This window comes from Triticum aestivum, chromosome 1B, assembly GCF_018294505.1.
Source record: "Triticum aestivum cultivar Chinese Spring chromosome 1B, IWGSC CS RefSeq v2.1, whole genome shotgun sequence".
Classification (NCBI taxonomy): Eukaryota; Viridiplantae; Streptophyta; class Magnoliopsida; order Poales; family Poaceae; genus Triticum; species Triticum aestivum.
This window is the reverse complement of record NC_057795.1, coordinates 657,730,270-657,746,555: the sequence shown is the minus strand read 5'-3', so window position 1 is coordinate 657,746,555 and position 16,286 is coordinate 657,730,270.

The window sequence follows — 16,286 nt, the reverse complement described above, 5'->3', positions numbered from 1 at the left end:
CACCGTAGAGAGAACAATATTTCACAAATCCAATCCGCTGACAACTCTTTATAGCATGACAGCACGCCATGGTCCGGTCATTCTGCGAACCGTTTTTCACAACCAGCTCCCGCTCATATTGCAAGGCGGTTTCCTTGGCACGTCTTATCAAAGCATAGATCGTGCCCCCTTAACGCAGGATTCTCTTCAATACGGGCATGGGTAACCCAACCGTACCACCAATCATGGTGAGTGGGGAACGAGCAGTTTCCATCAGGCAAGCGGGGAGGCACAAAGTTTCATCGCCTCTATAAAGGGGAAAGGCCTCTTCCTTTCTACCCACGCCTTCTTCTCCTTCTGCTTGTCCCTTTCCTTTCGCCCGAGCCCTAGCGCCCAAGCGTTCATCTTCCCCACCAACAAAGGTTCTCCAAAAATGTCCGTATCCAGAGCAGGAGGCAAGTGGATGGCCTCCTCCGTCCAGCAGAAGGATGTTAAAAAACTTCGGGTGGCCGGGTATCTGGCCAACAAAATCGGCCACCGTCTTCCGATGGCGGGACAGATTGTCCCTACTCCGGAGCCCCATGATAGGGTTGTTTTCCTCCCCCATTTCGTCTGCGGGCTTGGGTTTCCCCTTCACCCTTTTGTTCGTGGTATCATGTATTACTACGGGATCGACTTTCACGATCTATCCCCCAATTCTTTCCTCAACATCTCGATGTTTATCGTCGTGTGTGAGGCCTTCCTCCGTATCTCACCACACTTCGAACTGTGGCTCAAGATATTCAATGTGAAGCCCAAGGTGGTGAACGGTGAGCACGCCGAGTGAGGAGGCGCCATGGTGAGCAGAATGCCCAAGGTCACATGGCCGACGGGTACTTTCAATGACTCCATCAAGGAGTGGTAGCAGCAGTGGTTCTACATCACCGAGCCGCGTGGCAAAAAATGGGCCGCTGCTCCTGAGTTCCGAGCTGGAGCCCCTTTGCGGCTTACATCCTGGCCCAAGAAGGGTTTGAGCTGGTCGTCGTCCGACAAACTATCGGTAATCCAGGCGTGCGTCAAAGGTATGGAAGACAGGGCCATCAAACTTGTTGACGTAGTCCAGGTGATGCTGGTACGCCTGATCCTTCCCTGTCAGCACAGAAGCTGCAATTTGTGGGAGTACGACCCGGCCGAGCACCAGACCATGCGGGAGATTTTCGGCTCCTCGCACAAGGACATCTGGAAGGTGCTCTTTAAGTCCGGCAAACCGTGGCCGGATTCCGCCGCGGACCGAGGGTATCAACTGTCCCACCCCGCAAGTCCGGTAAGTCGTCATTATGTCTTGGCCATCCATATGTTTCATTGGTATGTCCCGAGGGAGATGTTTTTTAACGTGCTTTCCATGATTACCTCAGAGATGGACGAAGAAGGCGGAGTGGATTCATTGTCCGGCCCCGCTGCCGGAAGAACCGGCGGGACCCCTTCTAACGAAGATGCTGGTCCCGACGCCTTACGAGGCACCCAAGAAAGAGGCCAACAAAAAGGCCAAGGAGACCAGGAGCGGCCTCAGTCGTCGCAGTGCCTCATACACGAAGTCCGAAGACTTCAGTGACCATCCTCCTCCGAAGAGGACGAGGAGGAGGAAGAGGACGAGGAGGAGGAAGAGGACGAGTCCCCTACGGGGGGAGGGAAGAAAAGGACAACCTCCTCCTCCTTAGAGGCAGATTCGCCTAAGAGGGGAAGAACACTCATCCCGGAGGCGTCCATCACGGCTACCGACAGCAGCCCGGAGTGGGATCCCAGGGCCCAGCCCCTCGTAAACTCGTAAGTGCATAAAATCCGAACATGTCCATGCATCCGAGATTACTAAAGTGTAATATTTCGATTTGCACCGTACTTCTTACAGTCCGGCGAAGTCTCCTGCCAAATAGTCCTCATCGGAGGATTCACTGAGTTCCGATGCCTTGGAGAGCGAGACACCTCCAAGGACCCCTTCCCCAAAGCCTGGTTGTGACACCAAGGTGTCGTCCCAAAAGGACTTGAACCAGGGGGGGAGTACCTCGAGGGCCGGACACGCGGGAGCGGTGGTTCCCATGAACGTCAACGACGGGGGCGATCTTGGATTCGGCCCACAGCCGGACACAGTCCCGGAGACCCTTGAGGCTCCGGGATCAGGCAGGCAGCCCATCTTGACTGGAGGGGGCGATCCTGCTCCACCTGCGACCTCTGTCCAAACAAAGGTGCCGGGTGGCCTATCGACAGCGCTGGAGAGCGCTTCCATCATTGATGAACATCACGCCCTTATGGACGTGGTGATAGAAAAGATTCAAGCCACCGAGAGCGGACTGAATGAATCCTGCATCAGCCTTATAAAAGGCTTGGAGGTATGTTTTAGGAGTTTTTAGAAGACTGTCATAGTATAGATAGTAGCCCCTGATACACTGTTTGGTGAGGACAGGAACCGGACAGGGGATCAAATTTCCGTCCACAGGAGACTCAGCTAATGACATATATCTATTTCTCTAATCAGGTGTCTGCAGTGACTGCCTCCTCTCATACTGCGGAGGTGTCCGGACTCAAGCAGAGTCCGGAGCGGGCCGAAGAGGAACTCGGCCGAGTAAAGAAGCAGCTGGAGGATAAACAAGGTATGTTGAATATGTTAGTAAGTTTTTAGCACAAGTAAGTAGTTGTGTCTAATTAGAGCATTTATATCGCGCACTCTAGGGGTGAATGCCGAAATTGAGGCGCTCAAGAAGGTTGTTGCCTTGGCCGAAAAGAAGGCAGCCGCGGAGCAGGCTCTCCGCGGGAAGCACGAGGCCAGGGTCATTGAAGCTGAACGAGAGCTTCAGGAGGCCATGAAGAAAAGCGAGACTTTGGAGCAGAGTCTATCATTGAAAGAATCCGAACTCATCCAAGCTCTCCAAGCTGCAAATGACGCTCGAGAGGAAGCCCAGGCCGCTCTGAAGGATATTCAGGAGGCGCGGAAGATTGCGGCTGGTAAGGCTTTTTCTTATTCAAAGCGATTTATATGCGGTAGCAGGAAAGATTTAGGGTGACCCATTGAATCCTGATTTCTCCAGGGGCATTCGCGGATCTGTCACGGAGCATATCTGATGCTGCCCAATTCTACCGAGCCGAGGAGAAGGAGACTGCGGAGAAGCTCTTCTGGTCGCAGTATTTGGCGCCGAATTATCCGATGCCGTTTGTCGACCAGCTGAAGCAGCTGGTCGAACTACACCAGGCGGCCGAACTAGCCATGAAGGATTTGGTTATCCGGCTATGGCCCGCCGAGCCCATTCCGAGCAGTTTCTTTGGGCTCGTGAAGCAAATTGTGAGTGCCTGCCCTCGGCTTGACATCGTTAAGAGGTCGGTTTGTATAGAAGGTGCGCGAATGGCATTTGCCCATGCGAAAGTGCACTGGGGGAAGCTAGATGCTGAGAAGCTGATGACCGAGGGGCCGCCAGAGGGGAAGGAGCACCGCAAGCCCGAATTGTATTATGATGGAGTCCTGAAAGGGGCCTGCCTTGTGGCAGAGCAATGTGCGAAAGACATTATTTTTCCCTAAAGGCAGTCATGCCGTCCTTTGTAAGGCGGAACAAACTCACTTTTATGTATTTGTATTGAGAGTTGGCCAGTCGTTGGCTTCTGCCCCCACGTAGGAAGTACGGGGGTGTTCGAGATACACCTGAGCACTCTTTACCCCATTCTTGGGTCCATAAAGGAGGTGTTCAGCACATCGAATCAGGCAATCAGACTATAGGGCTTTATTACTCTCACTTAGCCATAGGAATTCGAGTATGGGAGGCGCAGCCCCTGGTGTTCGGAAGACCGCACGAGGGGCTCTAATAGAGCCTGATCGGTGGACCGGTCCTTCGCACTCTGCATTTTATTATGGCATTATGCGGAATAAATCCTTAAAGATTTTACAACCTCTCGAACAGCTGACCAGCTCTTGCCTTATCATGACAGTCAGTTTTCGGCTTTCTCTACTGAGGTGTTCGTCCGGAAGAACCATGACACAATCGCAGTAGTTCTCCCAGCGCTACCTTAGCCGATATTGCGGAACGTGAGGTACCAAACCATGGGAGTCGGGCAAACCCAACTAATGACCCAAGACATGATTCGGAGCTGATGCATATAATGCTATAAGTTCGGGGTGCCGAACGACCGAGAAGGTGGTCGGACTTTGTTGCCATAGTGCGGGCGCAATGAAGCCTCTGGCGTTTTAAGGCATAACACGATATTCGGATGCCGTTATGACAAAATGTCGTTGAGAAATAATAGCAGATAGGCGTCAAATGACTCTACATGTTGTATTCAAGTAATACGACTATGTGTATGAGTACATTGCATGTTATAAAAGAGAGGCATGATGGCAGAACCTGTTGGGACCGGGCGGTGGGGAGCTATGCACGGATCCGAAGTAATATCTGAATTGTATTCGGGTGGGGTGAAGATTCCCCCTTTGTGTGCCCGAGCTGATTCTATGTCGCCGGTTGTCGTGGTTTTGTCACGGAAGATGTCCTCATGAAAGGACTTAGTCGTGGAGCCATCGCTACGGGTTAACTTGAAGGGGTTAAAGAGGACGCAAGGACACAAGAGTTATACTAGTTCGGCCCCTTCGATGAAGGTAAAAGCCTACGTCTAGTTGTGAAGGGATTGATGCGGTCTCGATGACTAGGGAGCAAATAAGATTTGTGAGGGAGTTCCGGACTAGGGGGTGTCCGGATAGACGAACTATCATCATCGGCCGGACTTCAAGACTATGAAGATACAAGATTGAAGACTTCGTCCCGTGTCCGGATGGGACTTTCCTTGGCGTGGAAGGCAAGCTTGGCGATACGGATATGTAGATCTCCTACCATTGTAACCGACTCTGTGTAACCCTAACCCTATCCGGTGTCTATATAAACCGGAGGGTTTTAGTCCGTAGGACGAACAACAATCATACCATAGGCTAGCTTCTAGGGTTTAGCCTCTTTGATCTCGCGATAGATCCACTCTTGTAACACACATCATCAATATTAATCTAGCAGGACGTAGGGTTTTACCTCCATCAAGAGGGCCCGAACCTGGGTAAAACATCGTGTCCCTCGTCTCCTGTTACCATCCGCCTAGACGCACAGTTCGGGACCCCCTACCCGAGATCCGCCGGTTTTGACACCAACATTGGTGCTTTCATTGAGAGTTCCTCTGTGTCGTCACCGATAGGCCCGATGGCTCCTCCGATCATCAACAACGACACGGTCCAGGGTGAGACTTTTCTCCCCGGACAGATCTTTGTGTTCGGCGGCTTTGCACTACGGGCCAATTCGCTTGGCCATCTGGAGCAGATCGAAAGCTACGCCCCTGGCCATCAAGTCAGATTTGGAAGTTTAAACTATATGGCCGATATCCGTGAAGACTTGATCTTCGACGGATTCGAGCCGCAGCCCAGCGTGCCGCACTGTCTCGATGGGCATGATCTAGCTCTGCAGCCGAACAGTGCCCTGGAGGCCGCACCAGTATCCGCTCCGACCCTTAATCCGGAGCTGGATTCCCCGACCGAGGACGAGTGGTTGGACACCGCCTTGGGGGCTACAATCTCTACGGCGATCGAGCCGAACTCCATCCCTGTCCTTTGCGAAGACTCCGACTCCAGGGCGGCGGACTCCTATCCGGACTCCGAACCCTCCGCGCCCTTGCCGATCGAATCCGATTGGGCGCCCGTTATGGAGTTCACGGCCGCGGACATCTTTCAGCACTCGCCTTTTGGTGACATCCTGAATTCACTAAAGTCTCTCTCTTTATCAGGAGAGCCCTGGCCGGACTACGCTCAGGAAGGTTGGGATGCGGTCGACGAAGAAATTCAACGCCCACCCACCACCCACTTGGTAGCCGCTGTCGACGATCTAACCGACATGCTAGACTACGACTCCGAAGATATCGACGGTATGGACGACGATGCCGGAGACGACCAAGACCCAGCGCCTACAGGGCACTGGAAGGCCACCTTGTCATACGACATATACATGGTGGACATCCCAAAAGATGGGAACGGCGATGGAACAACGGAGGATGACCCCTCCAAGAAGCAGCCCAAGCGCCGGCGTCAGCGGCGCTGCTCTAAATCCCGCTGCAGCAAGAATGAAGATTCCGGCACCGGAGATAACAATACACCGGACAGCGCCGAAGACAATCCACTTCAGCAAGATCTAGCGCAGGAGGATGGAGACGCCAGCCCTCAAGAGAGAGCGGTAGCAGAAGAGGTAGAGGATTATATGCCTCCCTCCGAAGACGAAGCAAGCCTCGACGACAATGAATTCGTCGTGCATGAGAATCCCGTCGAACAAGAGTGTTTTAGACGCAGGCTTATGGCCACGGCGAACAGCCTATAGAAAAAGTAGCAACAGCTTAGAGCTGATCAGGATCTGCTAGCCGACAGATGGACCGAAGTCCTCGCGTCCGAAGAGCATGAGCTCGAACGCCCCTCCAAAAGCTACCCTAAATGCAAGCTGCTCCCCCAATTAGAGGAGGAGGCTTACGAACCCGCATCACCAGGAGACAATACGGCTGACCAACCACCCCGTGGTCGCGACAGAGAGGCCTCTAGGCCCTTTACTAGAACCGTACCCCGGCATCGCTCAAAAAGCACACGGCCAAAGGGGAACGCTCCGGACTTGCGAGATATATTGGAGGACAAGGCAAGACAATCAAGATCGATCTATGGATCGTGTGGGCGCCCCACGGTACGTGACGATAACCATCGCGCCGGACACTGTAAGTCCGGCCGGGCCGAACAAAACAGACCAAGCTCTTTTGAGCTCCGTCGTGATATCGCCCAGTACAGAGGCGCCGCACACCCACTATGCTTCACAGACAAAGTAATGGATCATCAAATCCCCGAAGGGTTTAAACCCGTCAATATTGAATCCTATGATGGCACAACAGACCCCGCGGTTTGGATCGAAGACTATCTCCTTCACATCCACATGGCCCGCGGTGACGATCTTCACGCCATCAAATACCTCCCCCTCAAGCTTAAAGGACCAGCCCGGCATTGGCTCAACAGCTTGCCAGCAGAGTCAATTGGGAGATGGGAGGACCTGGAATCCGCATTCCTCGATAACTTCCAGGGCACTTATGTGCGACCACCAGACGCTGATGACCTAAGCCACATAATTCAGCAGCCAGACGAATCGGCCAGACAATTCTGGACACGGTTCTTAACCAAGAAAAACCAAATCGTTGACTGTCCGGATGCGGAGGCCCTTGCAGCCTTCAAGCATAACATCCGCGATGAGTGGCTTGCTCGGCACCTAGGACAGGAAAAGCCGAAATCCACGGCAGCCCTCACATCACTCATGACCCGCTTCTGCGCGGGTGAGGACAGCTGGCTAGCCCGCAACAACAACCTCAGCAAAAATTCTGGCAGTCCGGACTTCAAGGACCAAAATGGCAGGCCGCGTCGTAACAAAAACAAACGCCGCATTAACGGCGACAATATTGAGGATATGGCAGTCAATGCCAGATTCAAAGGCTCTAAACCCGGTCAGCGGAAAAAGCCATTCAAACGAACTACTCCGGGTCCGTCCAATTTGGACCGAATACTCGACCGCTTGTGCCAGATACACGGCACCCCCGAAAAGCCAGCTAACCACACCAACAGGGACTGTTGGGTATTCAAGCAGGCAGGCAAGTTAATTGCAGAAAACAATGACAAGGGGCTGCATAGCGATGACGAGGACGAGACCCAACCGCCGAACAACAGAGGACAGAAGGGTTTCCCCCCACAGCTGCGGACGGTGAACATGATATACGCAACGCACATACCCAAAAGGGAGCGGAAGCGTGCACTCAGGGATGTCTACGCGATGGAGCCAGTTGCCCCGAAGTTCAATCCATGGTCCTCCTGCCCGATCACTTTTGACTGAAGGGACCACCCCACCAGCATCCGCCACGGCGGATTCGCCGCACTGGTCTTAGACCCAATCGTCGATGGATTTCACCTAACCAGAGTCCTGATGGACGGCGGCAGCAGCCTGAACCTGCTTTACCAGGATACAGTGTGCAAAATGGGCATAGACCCCTTAAGGATTAAACCTACCAAAACAACCTTTAAAGGCGTCATACCAGGTGTAGAAGCCAATTGTACAGGCTCAATTACACTGGAAGTGGTCTTCGGATCCCCGGATAACTTCCGAAGCGAGGAGTTAATCTTCGACATAGTCCCGTTCCGCAGCGGCTATCATGCCTTGCTCGAACGTACCACGTTTGCAAAGTTCAACGCGGTGCCGCACTACGCATACCTCAAGCTCAAGATGCCAGGCCCTCGAGGAGTCATTACGGTCAACGGAAACACTGAACGTTCTCTCCGCACGGAGGAACATATAGCGGCTCTCGCGGCAGAAGTGCAATGCAGCCTCTTAAGGCAATTATTGAGTCCGGCCGTTAAGCGGCCGGACACAGCCAAGCGCGCCCGGAGTAACTTACAACAAGACCACCTGGCACGTTCCGAGCATGTGTAGCAGTGCGGCCCCAACCCCAGCTCCTGCGAAACGTCAAAGCAGGTCCTTCGCGTACACCATTACGCTCTGAAGATACCATGGGCATGGGGAGGGGGGCACGACCACAATACACCCAGACTGCGGCTCAACCACACAAGGGGCTCTCAAGTGTGTCGTTCCTTTTTGTTTTCTTTTTACCTTTTACTTTTTAACCACATGACTCCCTTTGTCAGAAGCCCTGTCCGGCAGCAGACCTGCCGAACTCACGATGCAACAGCCAGGGAAGGATAAAGGCTACAACGAATATACAGGTGGTCTCCATTACGAGCATTTTCATACACCAATCTGCAGCCTACCCCTGGAGGGGAACATGTTTAACAGTCTCCTACCTTGCTTATCGCACTATTTGTATCGTTCTGCATTCGTAGCAGCACTTATTGAATAAAACAATGCAGCACCTTTTTGCTTATAATTGCATTTCTTTTTCATACATATGTTCATTCACGACATGTTGCATCCGTACACTTTGGTACGGCTAATATACACCAGGGGCTTATGTTTCCCGTGTTATGGTGTGATGAGTCCGAACACTTTCACAAGTGCGGCACCCCGAACTTATAGCACTATATGCATCGGCTCCGAATCATGTCTTGGGTCAATAGTTGGGTTTTCCCGGCTCCCATGTTTTGGTACCTTACGTTCCGTTATATCGGCTAAGGTAGCACCGGGAGAACCACTGTGATTCCGCCCCAATTCAGCTGGGTTAACGCCTCAGTGGAGAAAGCTAAAACTGACCGTCATGATGAGGCGAGAGACCGGTCGCTGTCTGAGAGGTTTTCTGTGAGTCCTTAAAGACTTATGCCGCTTAGAGCGAGGAGCCGGATACTGTCCGGCCAAGGCGTGGATAGCGCCCCAAATTCGACCTTCCGAAGACTAGGGGCTTCGCCGAAATTTAAAATTATAGAATTCTATGGCTAAGTGAGAGTGTTCAAGCATTATAAGTCTGGTTGCCTTGTTCGCTGTGTTGAGCGCCTCCCTAGATGGACCCAAAAATGGGAACAAGAGCGCTCAAGTTTATCCCGAACACCCCAGCACTCGTGGCATGGGGGCTGAAGCCGACGACTTGCCATCTCTCAGATTTGATAAACAGCCGCACAGAAGGTAATATTTTAAATTAACAAGCGTTGCTTAGCGCATATGAACTAAGTCTTCAGCGCACAAGATAACAAAATGCGAGTCTACTAAAATATTACATCTTTGGAGCACTCACCCGCAATAATGCGGGCGCCCTTCAGCACACTCTTATAATACATCTCGGGCGTGCGATGCTCCTTGCCCTCTGGTGGCGGGTCCGTCACGAGCTTCTGGGCATCCATCTTGTCCCAGTGCACCTTTGCGCGGGCAAGGGCCCGACGGGAACCCTCGATACAAGCGAAATGCTTGATAACTTCAACCCACGGGCACGCATCCACCAGCCGCCGCACCAGGCCGAAGTAGCTCCCAGGCATGGCCTCCTTAGGCCATAGCCGAACTATGAGGCCCTTCACGGCCTGTTCGGCCGCCTTGTGGAGCTCGACCAGCTGCTTTAGCTGGTCGCTAAGGGGCACCGGATGTCCGGCCTCAGCATACTGAGACCAGAAGACCTTCTCCGTTGAGCTCCCCTCCTCGGCCCGGTAGAATGCGGCAGCATCGGACACGCTGCGAGGAAGATCTGTGAACGCCCCTGGAGAGCTCCAAATTCGGGTAAGCAACATGTAATTAACACTCACATGCTTACTCTGCATGAAAAATGCCTTACCTGCTACTATTTTCTTAACCGCCTCAATCTCCTGGAGGGCCTTGTAGGCTTCGGCCTTAGCGGTTTTGGCACTCTCAAGAGCCGTTGCAAGCTCAGACTCTCGAGTCTTCGAGTCACGGTCCAAGTTCTCATGTTTTTTCACGAGATCCTGGAGCTCTTGCTGTACCTCCGCCACCCGCGCCTCCTGCTTCTCTCGCTCGGTGTGTTCCGCGGCCGCATTACGTTCGGCCGCGGACACCGCCTCCTTCAAGGTCGCCACCTCGTTAGCGGCCCCTACAATACCCACGTTATTCTTGTCATTTTTCTTGCAACCTAATCCTTTTCTATAAGGTACAATTTTCATAAGGTATTACTCACCTTCTTTTTCCTCGAGCTGCTTCTTGGCATGGCCGAGCTCGTTCTCGGACCGCTCGAGGTTTTCCTTCAAAGTATTGACCTCCGCAGTCAGTACGGCGGAGGTCATCAGCACAGCCTGCAATCCCATATTGACATATTTTTATGACTCCTGTGTTTATCTTTCTAAAGATCCTCAGTCCGGCTTTTCTTTCCGAACACCGAACCGAGCATCAGGGGCTACTGTCTATGCGGTACCATTTTACATATATTGAAATTTCTTACCTCAAAGCCTGATAGAAGACTGGTACAGGCTTCGGTCAGCCCGCTCTTGGCGGACTGAACTGTCCGGATCACCGCACTCATAACAGTGCGGTGCTCCTCCTCGATGGAGGCACCGTTGAGCGCCTCCAGTAAGCTATCCGGTGCCTGCGGTTGGATGAAGGACACCGGCGTCTTACCCTTCTTGCGAAGGGATCGCTTACCGGACTCCGGAACCACTGAAGGTTCCGGCATGAAGCCCGGACAAGGGTCGGGCTTAGAGCCCCCGGGGGTCTTGCCCCCCACGCGCCTGGAGTCCGGGAGGTTGCCTTGTGGCACCTCCTGCGCCACCTCCTTGTGACAAAGCCCCCTTTGGAGCCCCGCCGCGGCGTTGTCCGCAGCATGAGGCGAGGAGGCGGTCGGAAGCGAAGTACTCTCCATTTCCAACGAGCCCAGGGACCCGCTCGATGAATCGACAAACTCGCCTTTGGGCGGGCTGCATGATTGTTCGACATTAGAGAACACTTTGCGATAATAAAAAGCCACAGGTATCTGGACACTTACGATCTCGCCAGGGGCTTGGCCCTCGTAGGCCGATCCCCCTCATCATCGTCGACGTTGGTGGAGAAGTCCGGAGGAAGGGTTCTTCCCTTCTTGGACCCTCCGGCCTCCCCAGTTTGGGCGGCCTTCCTTTTCCTCTCCTCCCCCGCTGGGGGAGAAGCTTCTTCTTCTTCCTCCTCGTCTTCAGGAGAAGATTCTGCTTCAGAATCCGACAGCACCTGACTTCGGGTGCTCCTTCGAGTTCCCGTGGCCTCCTTCTTGGCCTTGTTCTCCGGCACCACATGGGATGCCGGAGCCAGCAGCCCCGTCAATCGGGCGTCCGCTGGGTCTTCTGGCAAAGGAGCCGGATAGTTAATCTGTCCGGACATCTTCAGCCAGACCTGTCGAAGAATAGGGAGTTTTCAGATCCCACGTAGAGTCAATCTATGGAAAAGGAGTCCCATAAAGGGTAAAATAACTTACCTAGCTGGCTTGACGCCATGAGCTGTATCCGCGATCTTTGTTAGCGGATGCGGGGGCTTCGGCGCCCTTGAACAGCACCTTCCAGGCATCTTCGTACGTGGTATCGAAGAGCCGGCTCAAGGTTCGGTGCTGTGCCGGATCAAACTCCCACAAATTGAAGTCCCATTGTTGGCATGGGAGAATCCAGCGGATGAGCATCACCTGGATTACGTCGACAAGCCTGCGATTCTTGTCCACCAGGTTCCGGACACGTGTTTGGAGTCCGGGTAGCTCGTCCGAATCCCCCACTTCAGGCCCATCTCTTTCCATGACGAGAGCCGTGTGGGGAATCCAGATCTGAATTCGGGGGCCGCCACCCATTCAGGGTCGCGTGGCTCGGTGATGTAGAACCACCCCGATTGCCACCCCTTTATTGTCTCCACAAAGGAGCCCTCGAGCCATAGGACTTTGGCCATCTTGCCGACCATGGCACCTCCGCACTCCGCTTGGCTGCCCTTCACAACCTTCGGCTTGACACTGAAGGTCTTGAGCCACAAGCCGAAGTGGGGCTGCATGCAGAGGAAGGCCGTGCACACGACGATAAACACCGAGATGTTGAGGATGAAATTCGGGGCCAGGTCGTGGAAGTCCAGGCCGTAGTAGAACATGAGCCCCCGGACAAATGGGTGAAGTGGAAAACCTAGTCCGCGGAGGAAGTGGGGGAGACATACCACCCTCTCATGGGGACTGGGGGTTGGCATAAGCTGCCCCGCGTCGGGCAGCCTGTGCGCGATATCGCCGGACAAGTATCCGGCCTCCCATAGTCTTGTGATGTGCCCCTCCGTGATGGAGGAGGCTATCCACTTGCCTCCCGCTCCGGTCATAGTTGGAGAAGGTTGAGGTGAGAAGTGCGGACTTTGGCGCTGGAGCTCGAGTTCGCGGAGATGGAGAAGCCAAGGAGGAAGAAGGCGCAGGTAAAAGGGTTGGATCCTTATCCCCTTATATGGGCGGACAAAAACATGTGTCCCCATCGGCCTGGTAAAACTCGCTTATCTCCCAAGCGCCACAATCAATGGCGCGGTTGGGTTACTCACGTCCGTATTGATGGGAATCCCGGAATAAGGGGAACACGATCTCTGCCTCGACAAGACGTGCCAAGGAAACCGCTTCGCTATACGCGCTAAGGTGGAACAGTAAAAACAATTTGAATAAAGGCTTGGTAGTGGTGCGATGTCACGCCACAAAATACGTCAGCAGATTGATCTGGTGTAATATTATTCTCTCTACGGTGGTATGTGGAATTTATTTTTGCAGAGCCGGACACTATCCTGGTGTTCACAATGTTCTATGAATTATTCGGAAGAAGAACCCGCCTTGCAATGCCGAAGACAACATGCGCGCCGGACTCATCGTCATTGAAGCCTGGTTCAGGGGCTACTGAGGGAGTTCCGGACTAGGGGGTGTCCGTATAGCCGAACTATCATCATTGGCCGGACTCCAAGACTATGAAGATACAAGATTGAAGACTTCGTCCCGTGTCCGGATGGGACTTTCCTTGGCGTGGAAGGCAAGCTTGGCGATACGGATATGTAGATCTCCTACCATTGTAACCGACTCTATGTAACCCTAACCCTATCCGGTGTCTATATAAACCGGAGGGTTTTAGTCCGTAGGACGAACAACAATCATACCATAAGCTAGCTTCTAGGGTTTAGCCTCTTTGATCTCGCGGTAGATCCACTCTTGTAACACACATCATCAATATTAATCTAGTAGGACGTAGGGTTTTACCTCCATCAAGAGGGCCCGAACCTGGGTAAAACATCGTGTCCCTCGTCTCCTGTTACCATCCTCCTAGACGCACAGTTCGGGACCCCCTACCCGAGATCCGCCGGTTTTGACACCGACACTTTGCCTAGGCCTCGAGTTGTTGTTGTCTGTCCTTGAACCGCCCCGGGTCATTCCCTTATATACACGGGTGACGCCCGTCAGTTCAGAGAGTCCCAATCTCCACTTCATACTCGTATCCGGGTTGGTCTCTCTCTATTTCTAACTTACAATACAAGTTTACATATCAGGCCGGTTTACGGCTACAAGTTCTAAACCGACTACAGGCCTTGGGCCCTTACTTTCATGCCTCTTGGGCTTTTACACCATTGAACTACTGATGAAGTTAACCTGGCCCAGACAGGCCGGTTTACGCCCAGTAGTAATATCCCCAACATTAGGCCCCAGATTGATTTGAACAGGTTCATGTCAATCCTTGATAAAAACCTTCATCTTCAATACCTTCTTGAAATCGTTGAACCGCCATGATGTCACCTTCTCCGGTTGCTGTAAACCGGCATGACGTCCCCATAAAGATAGCATTCATGATATCTTCTTTGTTTAACAGATCCGCAATAATCGAGGCGACAACTCTGCTTCCTAGATTTGTGGTTCCTTGATTCACGCGCCTGACACAGGTATCTTGCCTTATAAATAGGACCGAAGGGTCATTCCGTTTCTCTTCTCCGTCCCCTTTCTCTTCGTCTTCCTCGCGTCACTAGCCTCAGAGCTCCACCGCCGCCGTCGACCTCTGCACCGTCTTGAGCCGCTGCATCAACCTGAACGCACCAGAGAAACGCAGCGTTCTTCCACATCTCCTCAACTCAGGTAGGTCCTTGGTTCCCCTCGACCTAGATCCGTTCTAGGGTTTCTTGTTCTTGCAATGCTCCATGAACTTTTCATGCTCATACCAGACTCCTAGATAGATCTGTGACACCTTTGCTCTGACTAGTAGTAGCTTTTAGCATCCGCCTGTAGTCTTGTGCTCACGTTCATAGATCTCGCACATTATCTCCTGCTCATGGCATCAATACTGCTCTGCTTTATTCTTTTTTAGATATTTTTCTTCTTTTCTGATCTGGCTTCAGATCCTTCGTTGTAGAGAAATCTTGCGAAACCTGTTTCTGCACACTTAGCCGTTCGCAACCTCAATTGTTTTCAATATTTAAACCAGGCGGTTTAACTTAACATAGAAAAAAATTAAATAGACCGGTATACACCATTAGTCCCCTTGTTGAACCGCCAGAACTCCTTAACCAGACACTGTCACTTCATAGAACTCCGGTTTAGATGTATTTGTCTCCGATTTAGCATTATACACCGGTTCTCTCTTTGTCCCAACATATTTCTTAAACCAGATTTATATTTTTTGTAGATGGCCAAACAAGTATATGAGTGCAACTGGGCTCCTTCCCGTGTCACCGAAACTCAATTAAACAATCTGGTCCTGACTGGCGCTTTAGGCAGTAAAAATACTATCCATTGGAGGGTTCCTGGCAAAGAATGTCCACCCACACCTCAAGAAGGAGAGGTTGTAGTTTTCGCAGATCACCTAGCCCGGGGTTTCAACCCGCCCGACTCAAAATTTTACCGGGATGTGTTAGCCAATTTTCAACTCCGTCCACAAGATACAGGCCCCAATTCTGTTACCAATATTTGTCACTTCCAAGTGCTCTGTGAGGCATACTTTCAAGAAGAACCCATAGTTGAACTGTTTAGGGATTGCTTCCATCTAAACCGCCGCACAGAATTTACTGACGGGCCCAACATAGAATTGGGTGGTGTGGCAATTCAAAAAAGAAAGGAGGTCACTTATCCTCATGTCAAACTGCACAACCACCCCAAGGAATGGAATCAAACATGGTTTTATTGCAGAGACACTTCACCTGCCAATGAGAATCCTTTGCCCGGTTTTCGTCCGAAGCGACTCAGTAACACACATCCCTTTCCGCAAAGATTGACCGCCAATGAGAGAAGTAAATATGCTCCTCAGCTCTCCAAGCTCAGAGCCTTCATGGCCAATGGTTTAACCGGAATTGACCTTGCACGCTGTTGGATATCATGGAGCATACTGCCCCTCTCCCAGCGCTCCGGTTTAATGTGTGAGTACACTGGTAGTGTCGACGACCCCCTCCGACACGTTAATATCCAGCTCACCGATGATGAGGTCACCGAGGCTGTGAAGAAAATGTTAAATGAACCGGAACACCTCTGTGCCCGAACCGGTCTGCTCCCCTTCTATGCTACCAACAAACCACCATCTGTAAGACTTCTGACTATTTTTTACTGAATATATTACTGCTATTTCTGACATCATTTTTAACATCAACTGCTGCTTAATTAGGGTGATGATCCATTCTAGAGCAAGAAACGTCCACAAGAGAAACCAGAGAAGCCAGACAAACCGGAAAAACCAATCCGGCAAAAAACCAAAGCTGTCAAGAAGACTGCTCATAAGAGGAAAACCACTGCATCTTCTGATCCGGCTGTGGATGATGATGTGGGTAATCCGGACCTTGAGGTAGAACTTGATTCACTTGGCTTACTTTGCACATGCCTAATTAATGATGATGTTTGTCAGGATGATGCTGAAACCAGTAATGCTGATGTTGTAGAGGTAA